Consider the following 13534-nt stretch of genomic DNA (forward strand, 5'->3'; position numbering starts at 1 on the left):
AAAAATGAGGAAAATGCTGGAACTCCAGAGCCTCACTGTAACACACCTCACAGACCTTATAAGACCTGATTCTGATTTTACCCATGGAAACCTCAAATATGGGCCTCAGGTAATCCAGATTACTTAGATCCTCAAACTGAAAAAGTATCCCAAACCACTATAAAGACCCCTGAATAATAACACTACTTAACATTATTATATTTTACATTTTACCAAGACACATTGACCAATATTTCTCTATACTTTCTGCACAACTCTACAAGTTAGAGATATAAAGAGGGATTACCCTAATTTCATAATAAAGAAATTAAGCCTGAGAAAGTCCTCATGGCTTTCTCAAGGAAACCTGTGTTAAATGGTAAAATGAAGATTAAAATCCAGGCTTTATGATAACATGCCTGTGCTCCATTTATTTCACTACAGAGGAGTGTGAGGTGAATCAGAGGATCTGCAAATAGTCAAAAAATGTATCAGGAGAAGGTGAACATAAATGCAAAAAATCTTCAACAAAATACTATCAAACAGGATCCAACAGCAAATTAAAATGATCATAAATCATGATCAAGTGGAGTTTATCCCAGAATTGCAGGAATCTTCAATATATGCAAATCAATCAATGTGATACACCATATTAACAAACTGAAGGATAAAAACCATATAATAATCTCAATAGATGCAGAAAAAGATTTTGACAAAATTCAACACCAATTTATGCAAAAAAAAACCTCCAGAAAGTAGGCATAGAGGGAACTGACCTCAACATAATAAAGGCCATATATGACAAACCGACAACCAACATCATTCTCAATGGTGAAAAACTGAAACCATTTCCACTAAGATCAGAAAAAAAGACAAGGTTGCCCACTCTCACCACTATTATTCAACATAGCTTTGGAAGTTTTAGCCATAGGAATCAAAGAAGAAAAAGAAATAAAAGGAATCCAAATTGGGAAAGAAGAAGTAAAACTGTCACTCTTTGCAGATGACACAATACTATAAATAGAGAATACTAAAGATGCTACCAGAAAACTACTAGAGCTAATCAATGAATTTGATAAAGTAGCAGGATACAAAATTAATACACAGAAATCTCTATCATTCCTATACACTAATAATGAAAAATCTGAAAGATAAATTAAGGAAATACTCCCTTTTACTACTGCAACAAAAAGAATAAAATACCTAGGAATAAATCGACCTAAGGAGACAAAATACCTGTATGTAGAAAACTATAAGACACTGGTGAAAGAAATTAAAGAGATGGAGAGATATACCATGTTCTTGAATTGGAAGAATCAACATTGTGATAAGGAATACACTATCCAAAGCAATCTACAGATTCAATGCAATCTCTATCAAATTACCAATGGCATTTTTCACAGAACTAGAATCAGAAATTTCACAATTTGTATGGAAATAAAAAAGACCCCTAATAGCCAAAGCAATCTTGAGAGAAAAAGAAAACAACAACAAAACAAAGAAAAACAAAACCAAAAACACACGGAAAAAAAACAGAGCTGTAGGAATCAGGCTCCCTGACTTCAGACTATAATACAAAGCTACAGTAATCAAGACAGTATTGTACTGGCACAAAATCAGAAATATAGATCAATAGAACAGGACAGAAAGACCAGAGATAAACCCATGCACATATGGTAACCTTATGTTTGATAAAGTAGGCAAGAAAATTAAATGCATAAAAGACAGCCTCTTCAATAAGTGGTGCTGGGAAAACTGGACAGCTACATATAAAAGAATGAAATTAGAACACTCCCTAACACTGTATACAAATATAAACTCAAAATGGATTAAAGACCTAAATGTAAGGCCAGACACTATAAAACTCTTAGAGGAAAACATAGGCAGAACACTCTATGACATAAATCACAGCAAGATCCTTTTTGACCCACCTTCTAGAGAAATGGAAATAAAAACAAAAATAAACAAATTAGAACTAATGAAACAAATCTTTTGCACAGCAAAGGAAACCATGTACAAGACGAAAAGACAACTCTCAGAATGGGAGAAAGTATTTGCAAACAAAGCAACTGATGGAGGATTAATCTCCAAAATATACAAGCAGCTCATGCAGCTCATTATCAAAAAAACAAACAACCCAATCCAAAAATGGTCAGAAGACCTAATAAATATTTCTCCAAAGAAGATATACAGATTGCCAACAAAAACATGAAAGAATGCTCAGCATCCTTAATCATTAGAGAAATACAAATAAGAACTACAAAAAGGTATCACCTCACACAGGTCAGCATGGCCATCATCAAAACATCTACAAACAATAAATGCTGGGGAAGGTGTGAAGCAAAGGGGACCTCTTTCCCTATTGGTGAGAATGTAAATTTATACAGCCAGTATGGAGAAAAGTATATAGGTTCCTTAAAAAACTAAAAGTAGAATTACCATACCACCCAGCAATCCCACTACTGGGCGTATACCCTGAGAAAACCATAATTCGAAAAGAGTCATGTACCAAAATGTTCATTGCAGCTCTATTTACAATTGCCAGGACATGGAAGCAACTTAAGTGTCCATGGACAGATGAATGGATAAGGAAGATATGGCACATATATACAATGGAATATTACTCATCCATATAAAGAAATGAAATTTAGTTGTTTGTACTGAGGTGGATGGACCTAGAGACTGTCATACAGAGTGAAGTAAGTCAGAAAGAGACAAATGAATACTGTATGCCAACCCATATATATGGAAACTTAAAAAATAAAAAATTTTGAAGAACCTAGTGCCAGGACAGGAATAAAGACACAGATGTAGAGAATGGATTTGAAGACATGGGGAGGGGAAAGGTAAGCTGGGATGAAGTGAGAGAGTGGCATGGTCTTATGTATACCAACAAATGTAAAATAGATAGCTAGTGGGAAGTAGCCACATAGCACAGGGAGATCAGCTCTGTGCTTTGTGACCACATAAAGTGGTGGGATAGGGATAGTGGGAGGAAGATGCAAGAGTGAAGAGATATGGTTATATATGTATATGTATAGCTACTTCACTTTTTTATAAAGCAGAAATTAACACACCAGTGTAAAGCAATCATACTCCAATAAAGATGTTAAAAATAAATAAATAAAAGCAGCAGTTTTCAGGGCTTCAGAAATTACCGAATGTCCTCACCAGAGGGCGCACCAAAGCCAGAAAAGAGCAAACAGCAAGTACCATGTGACTGGTGAACAATCCTTGTTCATATCACTCATTCGTTTGGGTAAACATGTATTGGATACTAAGTGTATACCAGACACTTGTTAATCACGGAGAGTTCAGTGGTGACTGTGATCCCTCATGAGATGCCTGTGTGATGCAAGAAATAATGAGGGACGTGAAGAATATTATTTTTCATGGGAGTGGAAGATATGATATCCTGGGCAGAGACAAGTGTGATACCTTACACATGGTTATTTTTGCGATCCTGGTTTTTCCCTAGGGTGATGTGTCCTTGTGTATGTGCCTTACATTTGGGTGGGCTGCTCCTGGTTTCTGTTATTAATTTTGGCAGCTACCACTTGTCTAGTACTTATCCAAATTCCCAGCCATACCAATTACAAGATTGACTAAATATTTACCCTTTATCTTCACTTCACTTTAAAAGGCCATGAAATTTGGGGTTCAAGGAATAGAGGTGAGCCTTTCTAATCTGTAAGGGTCCTAGGTTGTTTTGAGGACTACTCCAGTCCACTTGCAATATTACAGTCATGCTAACTCAGAGAATAATTGGAAAAGTATTCCACATCTGTGTATCTCCTTGACATAGGATTATCAGTTTCAAAAAAAAAAAAAAGCTTATAAAGAAACTGCTTGAAAACTGTCTTTTATTAGGTTCTTTGGGAGGAGGTAGGTGTTTGAAAAACGCCTCAATGTTTTCTAAAATTAATGTCTACCTCTTCTTGGGCAAATTATTCAATTTATTTTGGGAGATAAAGAATTATGCCCTTCATTTAGATATTCAAAAAGAAACAGCCTATCTGCGGGGAGAGGAAATTGGATGAAGGTGGTCAAAAGGTACAAACTTCCAGTTATAAGATAAATAAGTAATGGGGATGTAATGTACAGCCTGAGAAAGATAATTAACACTGCTGTGTGTTACATATGAAAGCTGTTAAGAGAGTAAACCCTAAATTCTCATCACAAGGAAAAGGATGTGTTTTCTACTTCTTTAATTTTGTCTCTCTATGAGATGTTGGATGTTCACTAAACTTACTGTGATCATCATTAAATGATTTATCTAAGTCAAATCATTATGTTGTATGTCTTAAACGTACACAGTGCTGTACACCAATTATATGTCAATAAAACTGGAAGAAAATATTAAAAATTTAAAAACAAAACTAAAACTTAATTAAAAAAAGTGACATGTACCACAATGTTCATTGCAGCACTATTTACAATAGCCAGGACATGGAAGCAACCTACGTGTCCATCAACAGATGAATGGCTGAAGATGATGTGGCACATATATACAATGGAATATTACTCAGCCATAAAAAGAAACGAAATTGAGTTATTTGTAGCGAGGTGGATGGACCTGGAGTCTGTCATTCAGAGTGAAGTAAGTCAGAAAGATATAAACAAATACCATATGGTAATATATATATATATATATATATATATATATATATATATATATATATATATACATATATATATGGAATCTAAAAAAAATGGTTCTGAAGAACCTAGGGGCAGGATAGGAATAAAAATGAAGATGTACAAAATGGACTTGAGGACATGGGGAAGGGGAAGTGTAAGCAGGGACAATGTGAGAGAGCGGCATTGACATATATATATATATATATATATATATATATATATATATATATACTATCAAATGTTAAATAGATATCTAGTGGGAAGCAGCCGTATACCACAGGGAGATCAGCTCGGTGCTTTGTGTCCATCTAAAAGGGTGGGATAGAGAGAGTGGGAGGGAGACGCAACAGGGAGGGAATATTGGGGATATATGTATACATATAGCTGATTCACTTTGTTATACAGCAGAAACTAATACAACATTGTAAAGCAATTTTAGTACAATAAAGATATTAGAAAAAGAAAAACAAAACATGAACTATTAAAAAAAAGTGCATCAGGAGTGGCAGGGTCTACCCTCTGTAGATTAAACACATTTAAAAAAAGCTTTCATCCTAACTTTTGCGGAGTCAATTATCTGTATCAAACCTTTTTAATGGAACACTCATTAGACTCCAGGATATACTGGTCTCTTTGATTATGCTACTTTCCAAGAGGGATAATTGCAAGAAGATTTGACATAAAGCTTTTATGTGTAAGCAAAACATCTTGGTGTGGAACGCAAAGAAAAAAAAAAAAACAATAGTATATTTATGGAAGAGTTACTATGTACCTAGCACTTTGCCCACTTTGTATACAATTTGTAATCCTTACAACAACGTTTTAGGAGGTTAATACTCTTATTACCCCCTTTATTCAGATAAGGTAACTGAAAACTACAAAAGTTAGGTAACTTTCACTAGATCATAAAGCTAGTTGCTAGAATTAGGATTCAAACTAGGCTCTATGTGACTCCAAATACCATGTTTTACCCATTATATTATTCTATGTAAATGTAAGAACTACTTTTTGTACAGTACTGTTTTATTTTCCAAACTATTTTCATATAATTTTATATACAAATGTTATCTGAACCACCCCCAAACCTTCCCAACAATTTATTCCTAAAAATAGGCATGGAAGTCAATATCCTCAATTGACAGATTAGGAACGTAAGAGATAGAGAAGTCAAGTGACCTACTAAAGATCTCACAGAGATACAGTTGATACGGTCAGGACTCAGTATAAATGTTCTGTGTTATTTGCATTTAAACCATTCTGCCTAATAGAGGAAGATAATCAATAAAATAAAACAAGGCAAATTATATTAAATGGCAAAATGAAAAAAACCTGTTGCAATAGAATAACTATGCATAACATCATCAACAGAAATCAAAAGGAGCAATAAGATCTGCAGTTCGGGCTTTGGATGAAATACAAAGAAAAATAATATATTAATAACATCTTTTAAAAGTATAAGGCATTGAAAAACACGAAACTGCACTCACTTTTATGTTGTAAAAAAGATAAAGAAAGATGTGGGTTGGAAACAGGGGAGAGGAGGAAAAGATAAAAAATATAAGGTAAGAAGAGAAAAAAAAGGGAGCAATATTGGCTCAAGGACGAAAAACTAGAACAGGTGGTTTGAAGTTACTGGGTGGAGGGTGACTTTTGTTCAAGAAAGAATATTTCAGTAATGAAAAGTTTCTAACAGTATACTCCTAATTGCCTAATTCAGTGGCCTTTTCTGAGTTTTCATCAAGCAGAAGTCCTTTTCAAATTTGCTCAGTATCCTTGTAATTAATCTTGTTCTCCCTACTTTTCTGTGATATGGAATTTTTCTGGCTCTTCTTCTTCAGTGTATAAGGACACTTGCCTTAGTTTTATCTATAACTTATGCTATGACCTTGGACTAGTAATTTTTCTCTGAAATGAATTCTTCAAAATTAGAATGTCAAAGTGCATATTTAAGGCCCTTTCCAGTTCTAGAGAACCATGATTCTATAATCACTTCCTTTAATGATAATTTTCCCAACCTTAAATCAGCATTTATTACTGGGATTTCTTAGCTCACACTGAAAGCTTTCATTTGGTAACAAGGTATGACTTTCAAAACTCTGTCTGTCACCTTTTCTCCCAAATACCAGAGCTCTTTATGCAAACCTCTCCACCTGATGTCCCATAGACACCTCAAATAAACTCATCTTATCTGTAAACTTACTCTTCTTCCCACATCCCTTTGTGTCTTTAGTAATATCATAATTTTCTCCAGGTCAAGACTCTTAAGGTCTACAACTCAGCACTATCTTCCATTCTCTTTTCACATAACGTTAAATAATAATTATATCAGGTTTAACTATGAAAGTTTCTTGTATTCATAAGATTACTGTTTTGTCAGTGATCTGGTTTAGTTACTCATGCTTAAGTACTAGTGTTCAAAATTATTAAAACAGTTTTCTACTCTCCACCCTTCGCCCCACTCCCACCCCAGATCTCTAGCTCTTTCTTTCAAGCCATGCCTTGGTGCAGCTAGAACTAACTTCTTTTGATGTAAGCTTAATGATGTTTGGTGAATTACAACTCATAAAGCACTTAAAATTGTTCCTGTAGCACAATTAAGCACTATATAACTGTTGGCTATTATTATGATTCCCCTTCACAAATAACTTTGAAAACTTCCTTTGATATACAGAGAAAAAGTCTATGTTTCTTAGATTAGCATTTAATAATCATTACAGTTTGATATCATCTTATCTGTCCAGTTGTATTATGTATAATATCTCACTGGACAGGAAAATATTTAATTGCCTTATTTTCACACATATCCATTTTAAGGGGAAATTATCCAGTCTGTGGCGACTATTTTATTCATGTCAAGTGACCCTATACTCCTCATCTATTTCCCACCATACCGTAGTTATTTGTATGATGGTTATATATCCATAATATTTTAGAGCATCCAGTAGGGCTATCAATTATATCTTATGACCTATCACAAAAAAAATAAATTGGTACAAAATATAATTTAATTTTATTAAGAATTTTAACTAATAAAATGGTGGAGAATTTCCCAGCTGGCAGTAAGAAGGGGAAAAATTGATACTGAAGGGAGAAATAAACATGAGTAGCCATGATGAGCCATATGAAAGATGAAGTTAGATGTGGGCAAAAACTAAGCAGAAGAAAAATTAGTTGATTGTGATGGAAAGCAAAGAAAAGACCATTTATACTGAGAGGAGATATGCCATAAGAAACCAGGACCAACTGGTTCCTTAGAGAATTTTAAACAGCACAGGAATAACTTGTTTTCTTTTGCTTCATTTTATTGTTCTTCAAAGATATTGTGCTTTTTACAAATTAAAGGTTTGTGGCAAACTTGAAAGCATATCAATGCCATTATTCCAACATCATTTACTCATTTCTTGTCTCTGTGTCACCTTTTGGTAATTCTTACAACATTTCAAACATTTTTATTATTATTATATTTGTTATGGTGATCTGTTATCAGTGATCTTTGATGTTACTCCTGTAATTGTTTTGGGGGTCAAAAATCACATCCATATAAGATGGTGAACTTAATAAATATTTTCTGTGTTCTGACTGCTCTACTCACATGCCATTCACCAGTTTCTCTCCCTTTCCTCAAGCCTCCCTATTTCCTGAGACAAAACAATATTGAAATTAATCCAGTTAATAACCTTACAATGGCCTCTAAGTGTTCAAGTAAAAAGAGTAGTGCCATGTTTCTCATTATAAATCAAAAGCTAGAAATGATTAAGTTTAGTGAGCAAAATATTCAAAAGCTAAGATAGGCTGAAAGCTAGTTCTCTTGCACCAGATAGTTATCCAAGTTGTAAATGCAAAGGAAAAGTTTTTGAAGAATATTAAAAGTGCTACTCTAATGAACACATGAATGATAAGAAAGCGAAACAGCCTTATTGCTGATATAAAGTTTTAGTGGTCTGGAGAGAAGATCAAACCAGCCACAACATGCTTTTAAGCCAAATCCAGAGCAAGACCCCAACTCTCTTCAATTCTATAAAGGCTGAGAGAAGAGAGAATGCTGTAGAAAAACAATCTGAAGCTAGCAGAGGTTGGCTTATGGGGTTTAAGGAAAGAAGCCATCTCAATAACATAAAAGTGCAAGGATAAGCAGCAAATGATGATGTAGAAGCTGCAGCAAGTTATCCAGAAGATCAAGCTAAGATAATTAACAAAGTGGCTACACTAAACAACAGATTTTAAATGTAGACAAACATCCCCTATTGGCAGAAGATGCTGTTTAGGACTTTCATAGCTAGAGAGCAGAAGTCAATGCCTGGCTTCAAAGCTTCAAAGGACAGACTGACTCTCTTGGTACAGGCTAATAATGCAGCTGGTGATTTAATGTTAAAGCTAATATTCATTTTATTTTCGGAAAATCCTAAGGCCTTCAAGAATTATACTAAATCTACTCTGCTATGCTCTATAAATGGAACAACAAAGTTTGGATGACAGCACATCTGTTTACAGCTTAGTTTACTGAATATTTTAAGCCCACTGTTGAGATCTACTGCTCAGAAAAGAAAATAGTTCTTTACAAATATTATGTACTGCTCATTGACAAAGGACCTGGTCACCCAAGAGCTCTGATGGAGATATAAAATGAGATTAATGTTGTTTTCATATCTGCTAACACAACATCCATTATGCAGCTCATAGATCAAAGAGTAATTTCAACTTCAAGTATTGTTATTTAAGAAATACCTTTTATAAGGCTATAGCTGCCATAGATAGTGATTCCTTTGGTGGATCTGGGCAAAGCAAATACAAAAGTTTCTGGAAAAGAATCACCATTCTAGATACCACTAAGAACACTTCTGATTCATGGGAAGAGGTTATGTCAGTGGAGGAAGTAACTACAGATGTGGTAGAAATAGCAAGAGAACTAGAATTAGAAGTGTAGCATGAAGCTGTGACTGAATTGTTGCAATATCAAACTAATGGATGAAGAATTGCTTCTTATAAATGAGCAAAGTGGTTCCTGGAAATGGAAACTACTCCTGGAAAGCATGCTGTGAAGATTGTTGAAATGGCAACAAAGGATTTAGGATATTTTAGAAACTTGGTTGATAAAACAGTGACAGGGTTTGAGCGGATTGACTCCAATTTTGAAAGTTCTACTGTGAGTAAAATGCTATCAAATACAATTTCATGCTCAGAGAAATCATTCATGAAAGGAAGAGTTGATCAATATGGCAAACTTTATTGTTGTCTTGCTTTAAGAAATGGCCACAGCCACCTCAACCTTTAGCAACCACCACCCTGATCAGTGAGCAGCTGTCAACATTGAGGCAAGAACCTCCACCAGAAAAAAGATTACAACTGGCTGAAGGCTCAGATAATTTTCAGCATAGAGCATTTTTAATTAAGTATGTACATTTTTTAGACATAATACTATTGCACACTTAATAGACTACAATATAGTATAAACATAACTTTTATATGTTTGGAAATTCAAAAAATCCATGTCACTCTCTTTATTATGATATTCACTTTATTGCTGGGTCTGGAAGTGAACCTGCAAAATCTCCGATGTATGCCTGTAGCTAGATCCTAGAGCTGCTTCTGTTCGGATGACTTCTCCATTTTAATCCACATTCAGTCATACTCCCTTAATTCTTGACTTAGTTTAAATATCTCCATTCCTTTTAACAAACACCCCATTTCAATCCCACCTCCCTCAAAATCTAACCCAGATTTTTTGGTCAGATTGAATCTTTCCTTCTAAAACAGCTCCCCAATTACATTGTTTAATTCTGAAATATCATTAATCCTACTCACCTTTGCATGAAACTGACACGTGTGTCAGTCTCTCTGACTAGATTTAGATAGGCTTTTACTCACATCATGCTGTTTGTTCACTTAAAAAAAATAGTGAGTTACTTCTCCAGGAAAAAAAAAATAGTTTTACTCCGGATAGACAAAGAATGGCGATTAGGGGTCTGTAACCATGGTGAGCAATGTGCAAGTACCCACACAGCCAAGAGAGGAGAACTCTTTTAAAGAGCGGAAAAGAGAGTTGGAAAGGCTATATTGAACAAAGAGTTCATTGGGAGAGTTGAGAGTTCAAAGTATAGTGGCTTTTACATTTGCTGAGCTGTGACATTCTCTCATTATCTGAGCTCTTGCCTGGCAAGAAGAGGAAGACTTTCTTTTTTCCTATTGGGCTCAGCTATTATTGTAAATCTTGAGAGCTCCCTTTTCTGTCCTCCTGACTCTATTTTAATTGAGGTTTCTGTTTATTAATTTTTATATCCTCCAAGAGTGGATACTTAGTAAGTGTTTAACTGACTGAAGGGCTGCAATGAACTGAATACACTAAAATTCACTGAGGTGTTCAAGCAGAGGCCAGAACAATCTGTCAGAGAATCTGTAGCAGATATCCTTACATTGGGAGAGTAGACTCAGAGGCTTATGAGACTTTTTCTACTTAATCAAAATATATTTATTAAATTTATGTTTTCACAGTGATAATCAGAGATGAAATCCATCAAGCTATATATTCCTTTATAGGAATAATGTCCAGAAGTTGTAATGATAGGGAAATAGCCATGGACCATTTATATATGAAGAAGAAGAAATTGGTTAGGGGACAACTATTAAAATCAGAAAATTTCCAAATATTTAGGCAACATTTGCCTTATATAATTGAAACACCTCATGCATGGAGAAAAGTAAGTGAATATTGTATTGACTTATCAAAACAATGGCTTTCTTTAATCAATACTCCTTTTTAATTAAAAAATGAAAATAAGTCTAATATTTTTTGAAAAAAGTAAAGTTAAATTATTTTCTAAGTGGTCAAGGAAAGAGCTCATATCTTGTTGATTGTTTTCATTGTATTTGAAAGCTTTATTTTTTTCTTGTCTTTTTTTTATTTTTAACATCTTTATTGGAGTATAATTGCTTTACAATAGTGTGTTAGTTTCTGCTTTATAACAAAGTGAATCATTTATATATATATATATATATATATATATATATATATATATATTCCCATATCCCTTCCCTCTTGCGTCTCTCTCCCTCCCAACCTCCCTATCCCACCCCTTTAGGTGGTCACAGAGCACCGAGCTGATCTCCCTGTGCTATGCGACTCCTTCCCACTAGCTATCTATTTTACGTTTGGTAGTGTATATATGTCCATGCCACTCTCTCACTTTGTCACAGCTTACCCTTCCCCCTCCCCATATCCTCAAGTCCATTCTCTAGTAGGTCTGTGTCTTTATTCCTGTGGTACCCATAGGCTCTTCATGACATTTATTTATCTTAGATTCCATATATATATGTGTTAGCATACGGTATTTGTTTTTCTCTTTCTGACTTACTTCACTCTGTATGAAAGACTCTAGGTCCATCCACCTCACTACAAATAACAATCTTGTTTCTCTTTATGGCTGAGTAATATTCCATTGTATATATGCACCACATCTTCTCTATCCATTCATCTGTTGATGGACACTTAGGTTGCTTCCATGTCCTGGATATTGTAAATAGACCTGCAATGAACATATTTGTACATGACTCTTTTCGAATTATGGTTTTCTCAGGGTATATGCTCAGTTGTGGGATTGCTGGGTTGTATGGTAGTTCTATATTAATTTACAATTTTTCTTATTTCTCCAAATATAACAGCAGTGTTTTATCACCTGTGGTGCTGGGAAATTTCTCTATAACCTATGAAAACTGTTTTTATGTTACTGAATCTTCCATTGTATATATCCATTGTAAAACAATTATACTCCAATAAAGATGTTTAAAAAATATATTATTGAATCTTAACAAAGTTTTTAAAAACTGGTTAGAGAGACCTTCAAGATGGTGGAAGAGTAAGAGGTGAAGATCACCTTCCTACCCACAAATACATCAGAAATACATCTACATGTGGAACAACTCTCACAGAACACCTACTGAACACTGGCAGAAGACCTCAGACTTTCCAAAAGGCAAGAAACTCCACTCATACTTGGGTATGGCAAAGTAAAAAAGAAGAAACAGAGACAAAAGAATAGGGATGGGACCAGCACCACTGGGAGGGAGCTGTGAAGGAGGAAAATATGCAATACTAGGAACCCCCTTCAGTGGCAGAGACGGAGTGGGGGGGTGATGAGAACAGAAGCTCCAGAGGCACAGAGGAGATTGCAGCAACAGGGGTGCAGAGGGCAAAGTAGAGAGATCCCCGTAAAGAGGATCTCTGCCTACCAGCACTCACCAGCCTGAGAGGCTTGTCTGCTCAACTTCCATGAAAGGTGGGACCTGGGAGCTGAGGCTGCCTCTTCACAGGTCACATCCCAGGGAGAGGGCAGGGGTTGGCTTCGTGAACACAGACTGAAGGGGTCAAAGGCACCACAGAGAGAGGGGAGGGAGTCCGGGAAAGGGTCTGGACCTGCCTAAGAGTTTAGAGACCATTGTTTTGTGTGTGTGAGGAGAGGGGATTCAGACCACTGCCTAAATGAACTCCCGAGTTGGGTGCAAGCCACGGCTATCAGCGCAGACCCCAGAGACATGCATGAAATGCTAAGGCTGCTACTGCAGCTAACAAGAAGCCTGTGAGCAAGCACAGGTCACTATCCACTACTCCCCTCCCAGGACCCTGTGCAGCCCACCACTGCCAGGGTCCAGTGATCCAGGGACAAATTCCTCAGGAGAACACTCAGCATGCCTTAGGCTGTTGCAACGTCACACAGGCCACTGCTGCTGCAGGCTCGCCCCACATTCCGTACCGCTTCCTCCCCTTGGCCTGAGTGAGCCAGAGACCCCTAGTCAGCTGCTTCTTTAACCCCGTCCTGTCTGAGTAAAGAACAAATGCCCTCAGGTGACCTACACGTAGAGGTGGGGCCAAATCCAAAGCTGAACCCCAGGAGCTGTGCAAACAAAGAAAAGAAAGGGAAAT

At 35.9% G+C, this 13534-nt stretch overlaps 1 pseudogene across 1 annotated transcript in view; it reads left to right on the plus strand.

Moving 5' to 3' along the window:
- The first annotated feature begins 9628 nt into the window (after nucleotides 1-9628).
- Nucleotides 9629-13534, plus strand: part of LOC307069731 (transmembrane emp24 domain-containing protein 7-like) — a 118466-nt pseudogene continuing 114560 nt past the window's right edge. The window contains exon 1 of the transcript in view: nucleotides 9629-9763. The product of the transcript in view is annotated as a transmembrane emp24 domain-containing protein 7-like (transcript). The remainder of the gene's footprint in view (nucleotides 9764-13534) is intronic.

This window comes from Hyperoodon ampullatus (assembly GCF_949752795.1).
Source record: "Hyperoodon ampullatus genome assembly, chromosome: X".
Lineage (NCBI taxonomy): Eukaryota > Metazoa > Chordata > Mammalia > Artiodactyla > Ziphiidae > Hyperoodon > Hyperoodon ampullatus.